The sequence below is a fragment of the Cucurbita pepo genome, chromosome 12 (genome assembly GCF_057944985.1).
Source record: "Cucurbita pepo subsp. pepo isolate OVF chromosome 12, ASM5794498v1, whole genome shotgun sequence".
Lineage (NCBI taxonomy): Eukaryota > Viridiplantae > Streptophyta > Magnoliopsida > Cucurbitales > Cucurbitaceae > Cucurbita > Cucurbita pepo.
The window spans coordinates 7999305-8007653 of record NC_141809.1 but is presented as its reverse complement, the minus strand read 5'-3'; the positions used below and the strand labels follow the sequence as shown (position 1 = coordinate 8007653).

Below are 8349 nucleotides of genomic sequence, written 5' to 3'. Positions count from 1 at the left end.
TCTTTTCCAGATGAGGAAACTAGATGAGTTGTTCTCTTAAGTACTGATTTCGGGACTTGAACAATGGGGCCCCACCCTCTCTCTGGCCCAAGAGGGACTTGGTTTATGATTGGATCATAAACAAATTGTTTATTAGAGAATTAGTGGTACTTAAGTTGAAAAATGTAATTACAGGGGTAAAACGGACTTTTGACCCAGCTACAATTATGAACAACTCGTGAAGGATCGACTTGCTTGTAATGATTTTATCAATGGAAATAACTTGTCCTACAGTACATAAGAGTGCAACTCTAGGTCTATAGTGGAGTGACCTATAGTTAATGAATGAAAATTGATTAATTAAAGAGTTTAATTAATTAATTTTGTATCACTGGAGCTTATAATCGGTAGGTCCATAAGGTTTTCTTGCTAGCTCATAACAACGTTAAAGGTTCAATTTATTTGAAAGAATATTTGAAGTGTTCAAATTGATATTTAAAATAATTAGATATATTAAATATAAAGGGGAAAATAAATTTAATTTGAAGTGTCAAACTAATATTTATATATTAGATATTAAATAAATTGAGAAAATATATTTAATTTGAAGGTTTCAAATTAATATTTAATATATTAAATATATTTAAAAAGACAAATATATTTATTATATATGATACCATTAAATATTAAATTATTATACATTAAATAAAAATATATTTGAAATTTGAATCAAGTTCAAATTAATTAAATATATATTAGGATATCTTATAATATTTAAATATAGTTTAGATGAGGTATTATATCATAATAATATTAAATATGTAAATATATTATTTGCAAACATTCTCCGAGTCATAACAGACCAATCTCTCCCCCTTTCTTTGGAGAATGAAATTACATCTGGAGAGATTTTTCCAAACGGATTACATCTTAGGAGACATGAACAGGATTACATCTCAAAAAAAAAAAAAAAAAAAAAAAAAAAAAACAAACAAAACAAAACAAGAACCCCTTAAACCGATTAGTGTAATGTCCCATGAACAGGATTTGAACCAAATTTTTTAGTATGAATTTGACACCCAATGGCTCCAGCATTTTTCGACATCTTTTGCAATATGACCATATTATTTACTCCTCATGAAGTGTTTCTAAGAAGGAAAATTATTCTTACGGATCAACATGAGTTGTTTTTAGCATATTTTGCTTTACCCACATGTTTGTTAAGACAATTTCAAGAGGTAGCCAAACATAATATTGTTTCAAACTAAACACGCTTAACTTTTGAGTCTTATGATTGAACCACCAAAAGTAGGCAACGTGATTTTTAGAGATAGTTTTCACTCCTAGGAACAATTTAAAACAAGTAACTAATGTGACCATATCATTAAAGATGCAAGGAATTGTGGGGGCCATCAGATGCCAAATTTGGATTCCAAATCCTGGTCCAAATTTTAGGCATGAGATTACATCTTAGGAGGCATGTGAGTAAGGAAAAAACATGCTACAAAAAATTGTGTTGGTTTGTGTGGATAGTTTTCACTCTTATAAGCAATTCAAGATAAGTTGGTAATGTAGGTATGTCATGGTAGATGCAGGGGAACGTCAAGGGTATCAGTTGCTAGTTGCTGAATCCAAATTCGAAATCGTGGTCCAAATCTAGCATGGGTACCATTTGCCATTTCCAAATGGCTTAGTTCCTTTTTTTTTTTTTTTTAAGATATTATTCTAAACATAAAAATCAAAAGATTTAATTATGTAATAAGGGTTGTTTGAGTTGAATAAATTTATGATCCAATTAACTTACTTAGGCCTCAAAGATATCTCAACTCGACCCAGCTAAACTCACCAACAACAAATATCTTAAGACTTGAAAACACAAAATATAGCATCATGGATCGAGACCAAGTTTTGTTTTTATTTTCTCTCTTTTGTGATTTATGTTGTTTGTTGGCCTTATTTAGCACGGATTTGGGCCAATTTTGATGAGTTCCTGTGCATTAAACTCCTAGAACATTTAGCTACTTTTGATATTTAATTTTTCTAGGACTATCGACATTTTTCCTAAAACTAAACTTGGTCGGGATAAATAGGTAGATAATTCAATATTAAATGTAAATTCCTAAAATACATATTAATACTTGTCACTTAATTTTCTAATCTGAAACCTAAATTTTTTGAAGTCATATCCAAAAGTTGCAACGAAAATTACATGATTGACGAAAAAGATAGATTTAAGGACACGACTTGCTAGATTAGTCACCTCCAATGTCAATTCTTCTTTAACGATAATGATGGATGTGTGCCATATGGGACGGATATAGTTAGGAGATTCGATCTAACTTATCGATTCGGTCTAAAAGATTTTTAATGGTAATTAATTTGTTTAGGGTAAACGGAAAGAGGAGTTAGATATTTTTGTTGGTTAAAGATTCTTTCCTTGAGTTATGGATTAGTTTTTTTTAATAATGGTTGTTACAGTTACATTGTCTTATTTCAAATTCAAATCTAGAACGAAAAATACGACTGGAACCAGTTTATTATATAAGGTCGAGGTACTAAAAACATTAGGTTGTTCACGACACAAAGTCTCCTTCAAACATTCGACCATCTTATTTATTTCGAAAAGTACAACAAAAGAAACTCAAAAGAATGAGAGTCAAATGGATAGAGGCAGTCTACTTTTTTAATTAAGGCTGTCTATTATTTTGAAGTTGTATGGCAATGAACAATTCATGGGACAACATAAGAGAGGAGCATATCTTGGGGTTCTGTCTTAATGAAATGATAGGTTTCACATTCGTGCATTGGGAGGAAATAGGACCTTTTATTCCATTGTAAGTGAGGTCAATGTTGCTTACTTTTACATCGTCACATAGTAAGTGACGGCTGCAAATAAGTTTGATTGCCAGCGGAGTTGCAGAACTTCCTCTAATGTTCTTGAAGCTCACTATACTCATCTTAATTTTGTAAGGAATCTGAAAATTAAAATGAGACAACAAATGGTTTATTTGTGAACTTATAATGAAAAAATGAATCAAAGGTTCGAGAATGCGATCCATACCTACCGATTGCACTGATTCCACGGACAATACTCTTGGTCTATTAGAATAGGGTTGCTAACATTGACCATTATAATGTCCAAAAAGTGCATATTGGTGGCGGTGCCGCTAGCCGCAGAAGCTGGCCACGTTTTGATCCTAACACCATTAGTGGTGTTATTTAACGTGCAGTTCTTTACGATGACACCTTCAACAGGTTCTTCGTTAGTGTATCTTCCAAGACTTCCGATGTTTATTCCATGTCCTGGTCCGCACGTCACATTGGTGACTTCAATTAGTTTGCTTCAATCTCCAAGAGAAATGCAATCATCTCCAATTGCAATTTTGGACTTTGTGATTGTGATCTTATTTGATCGACCGATGTGTATTCCATCAGTGTTGGGATTGTTTTCTGGTGCCATTATATTGATATTATGGAATGTGAGGTTGTTGCAGCCGATGACGTTGATATAGAAGTTCTTGCTATCAAGTGATGTTATTCTCTTAACGGTTGAATTGGTGATGAAGTTGAACCTCAAACTCTAAACATTTTGTATAATCAAATAATATTTTGTGAGAGTCGGTAATGATGCTAAAAATTTGAATAGAACCCAATAAAATTGAAAACTCAAAAAAAATTTACTTTTTCCCTGGATTGTTTAAAGATTATCCTCTAGAAAATGAAGAACATTGACCAAATCGTAAATGTCAGAACATTAGAGAAGACATGTAAGAGGCTCTTTCAAAAACAACAAGATGCATGAGATTGAGAAGGAAAGCTAAAGGAATATTACTTACAACCGGGAGTTGGGCACAATTTATGCATTTGTGGCAATTGTTCCTTTTCCAAGCTGCCTTTCCTTGGCCATCAAAAACTCCTTCACCTGATAATGTCAATCTATCAACACGTGCAAAAGTGATCCAATTATCTCCGGGAAGACTTTTTAGTGCCTGCAATGTTCCTCGAAGTTGAAAGTCAATTGGGCTATTACAAGGTCCTTCAAACTTCCCTTGCTTTACTCTAAATATCCCTCCTGGAATAAAAATTGCACTAGAACGATTGGACGTGCATGCATCCCTCCATGCATTTGCTAAAGCCGACATTTCACAACTAACAAAAACTTATAGCAAACAATTGATCAGCTCAACTAGTGATAATATTGATGTTCATATTATATATTTACCTTCATGATGTCAGTACCAGACACTATGTTACCATATCTTTTCAAAGAAAAAACAACATTGGCACTAGATTGAGCATCGACGGTAGGAGCTAACAATAGTAACATCAAAATTGTAGCGGCCAAGAAACTCGATTTGATCGTACTCATGAAGCCTTTGCTTTCTTTTCTTTTTTTATGTATATCGTTTGAAAACTAGTGAGAGACAATGATTTTCCTTTTAGATTTGGAACTTTTTATGTATTTAATACAAATTGAAAATAGGAATCAAATTGAGTTGTTTTTAGCATATTTTGTCTTTACCCACATGTTTGTTAAGAAAATTTCAAGAGGACGCCAAACATAATATTGTTCGAAACTAAACACGCTTAAAATCGTAGGCATATTATGGTAGGCATACGCTTAAAATGACTTGTATGACTATAATAAAGCAACAAAATCACTTGTCTCAAAGTATGGTATTGTAACACCCAAAAATGAAAGGAATTAGATCTAACAAGAATAAGCCGCCCATGTAAGACCCAAATGATCAAAAGGGGAGGAATTAAAGGATTAAGGAAGGATGATGATCTCAAGCAAGTCATTGTTATACCCTAACAAGTAATGTTAAGGTGTTTAAGACCTATGGAAAAAGGATTGGAAAGTAAAAGTAAGTGAAAAGGGCAAAAAGGTCATTTTACTAATTATTAAGGACCTTCCCGGATTTTTAGTTGCTTATCTAGAAAGAATTTAGAGATGCTCAAGAAAAAATGACCAACATGAGATAAAGGATTTTTAGAAAAATTATGGATTTTTCAGGAAATATAATATTAAAATATTCAGAAGGCGGGAAATGACCCAAATACCCCTGGAAGAATGTATAATTACGAAAATGGCCCTCTGATCAGAAACAGAGCATCTACAGTGACCATCTGAGAAATATCTCACGAAACTCAAATCCCAGCCGTTGGATCTTCCCCAAATTTGGATATGATCTAGAAGATGGACAGATCATCACATCAAACGGCTATTATGCAAAACCAAAGTCGGTGAGGCTCTGACTGGAGTAGATATTTCTGGCGGATTTTCCAGAAAATCTAACTGCCAATTCACGACGATTCTGGAGCTTTCAATGTCGGTTTAAGCTCGCCTATAAAGTCTGGAGTATGGGAAACAATATGGAATAAGACTCGAGCAAGGTCGAGCACCCATTCGAGAGTTATGAGAGTTTAGTTTGTGGGTCTCCTACTCTCGGGTTTCTTCCAAATTTGACAGCAATTCTCCACCATTCCTCCTTAAACTTATTCCAATAGTTTCCAAACAAGATTACCCACAAGTTATATGAAGGAATTGAGAGCTGAAACGTCGTAGAACAAGATACCCATGATATCGGAAATCCGGCGTTTCGAGTGAGTTGCATACCGATAACGATTTCTGAAAATTAAGGTTCCACACTCAAAGACATTCCTCCAAATCAATTCCTATAGCTTGATGAAAGGATATTTAAGAGGTTCCATGAAGAAATCGGGCCTTGAAAACCCCTAGAATCGGCTACCCGATAAGAAATCCCCTATTTTAGCTCTGGCGAGGAAAATGATTTTGGACGAACTTTGGAGGCTAATATCTTAGGCTATGATCCAAGAAAATGTATGAAATCAATCTCAAGCTCTTCCTTGTAATAGGCTAATATCTTAGGCTATAATCCACGAAAAGGTATGAAATCAATCCCAAGCTCTTCCTTGTAATATCATCGTTAAGTTTCATGAAGAAATCGAGGGGATAAACGAAGAGATCGGGGCTGTGGAAGGCCACTTCCAGACGGCGGCGCAAAGGACGCGCGTGTCTTCTTCCTGTCCAGAGGAAGAAGACGATGACGTGGCCGGTTCAGTTGAACCGGCCAAGTAAGCCCAAAATTTGGTCTTCCCTCGGTGTTTTTCAATTTTAACCCCCTTCTAGGCTAGGTCTCATAATAAACCTTATGGTTCTAGAAACTAGACACAATAAGGAGTCTATAGAAGAAAAAGTGAAGTAATTCAAATACCGGAAGCTCAAGAACGGAGGTCCTGAACATCAACGATGAGGTACGTAGCCACCTTGGACTTTTCTTAAGAAATACTTGTAGGAATCGCTTGGATTTTCATATGAACCATAAACCAAGTATTACACAAGGATCTATGAAAAAAAAACTTAAAGAACCGTAAGTTAAGGAACATTAAAGTAACCCACTAAATGAGCCCTGATGCCTATGAAACTTTAATGATGAGCATATTATAGCATGTTTAGGTTATATGTGAAATTTAGTGGTCAATGGATAAGTATAAATAGGTAAACCAAGAAACGGGGCAAAATGACCATAATGCCCTTAAGGATCTCTACCTACGGTTCATGAGCTAGATGACCTCCAAATACTATGAAACTCTACAGTAGATCTTATTGTATGATGATTGATGAGGTGGTGAAGTTTGAAAGTCACTGGAACTCGTTAAGTACCAAAACCAAGACTTAGGGGTAAAATGACCATAATGCCCATAAGGAAGACTACCTACGGGTTAAGTCCTAAATGACCTCCCAACATTATGAAATGTTGTATGAATCTTTATCTCATGATGTTGTATAAGGTAATGAAGTTTGGGAATCATTGGGAAACGTTAGATAGCGAAACCAAGATATTGGAGAAAATGTACATCACAATCCACATGACTTTACCTCCTAGGATGACTAACGAGGTACCCATGAAATAAGAGATTCCCCCATAGGTATCCTTGGTTGCTAATAAGATTCTAAGTGTACAAGGTTCCGTTGGACTATTCCTAAGAAGAACCTTTAGGTTCCAACCTTGACCCAAGACGTTATGCATAAACCTAGGATCCCCAAGAGTACAAGGAAACACCTAGGTTAATGTAGATGGTATGCTTAACAAGTTGCTAGGATCCATGCTCGGAGTAACCATTATCTCCCATCACGAAGTGTACCACGAGATTCCTATTCCTCTTTAGGTGAGATGCCCTGCTATATGTACTACGAGTAGGTTGTCATGATGGACTTATTATTTTCCTCACCTAAATGAGATGCTCTGCAACACGATATGCTAGCAGGATGCCACGTTTGTGATAATGTCACCTATGCACTCATGGGGAGAAAACTAAGGGTTACTTTGAAAGTGTTTTCAGGACTAAAACATGATATATGACATGACAACCTCTAACGATTAGTTCCTGAAAACGAAACAAGAAGTCATATCCTAGCTCAAGGTCTAAATATGCTCCAAATCACCAACCATGTCCTATAAGGTTTATTTTATATGACATGAGAATAAGCTCAAGATTTCAAGTTGGTTGGAGCAAGTTTGGAATATAAGCCAAGATGGAACTTAAAGAAACGCCTAAAGAAAACATGTCAAGATTCAAGACCCTTCTAGAATCCTCTAAGGAGCCCATTATGAACTTATGACCTTCTAAAATAATTCATGCTAGTTATTACGATGGGTTCATATGATCACGAATGTATATAACGACTTCGCCTAAAGAAAATAAGAATCTTAGAAACTTATAAGATTAAGAACCAAGAACAAGTTATACAACCACCAAGACAAGAAGAATGTTAGGTACCACTCAAACATAAGGGACCAAAGTCCACAATACTCAAAATTCAAGAATGCTAGGTATTACTCTAAGCATGTCTAATTGTGGCCCATAACTCCCACCATGCGGTGCTTTCTAAGGAGGCTTTTTTCCTCCTCTAGGTGGGATGCCCTGCACCATGTTTGCTTTGCAGGATGTCACGTTTGGCCTCATTCCCCTCACCTAGATGAGATGCCCTACGCCATGTTATGATTTGCAGGATGCCATGTTCATGTATGCACCGATCACGAGACCTATATGGTCTATGTTATATTATGCGACCTTTATGGTCTATGCCATGTTCATGCATGCATCGATCACGTGACCTTTATGGTCTATGCCATGTTCATGCATGTATCGATCACGTGACCTTTATGGTATATCATGGGGAGAACCTATGGCCACAATGGAGCAAGAAGAGAGTAAGTTACCCTAGCCATGAATTAAGAATCTCCTAAGACCTCCCATGGTACGTCATGTGTATGACTTAGACTACGTTGCTTGGAACGTAAGAAGCCTTGAGCGTAGGTATTAAGACTGTGTCGCTTGGAA

General features: G+C 35.7%; 1 pseudogene; it reads right to left on the bottom strand.

The window, feature by feature from the left end:
• Positions 1 to 2666: 2666 nt before the first annotated feature.
• LOC147789931 (exopolygalacturonase pseudogene) lies at positions 2667 to 4121 on the bottom strand (annotated as a pseudogene).
• Between the last annotated feature and the right edge of the window lie 4228 nt (positions 4122 to 8349).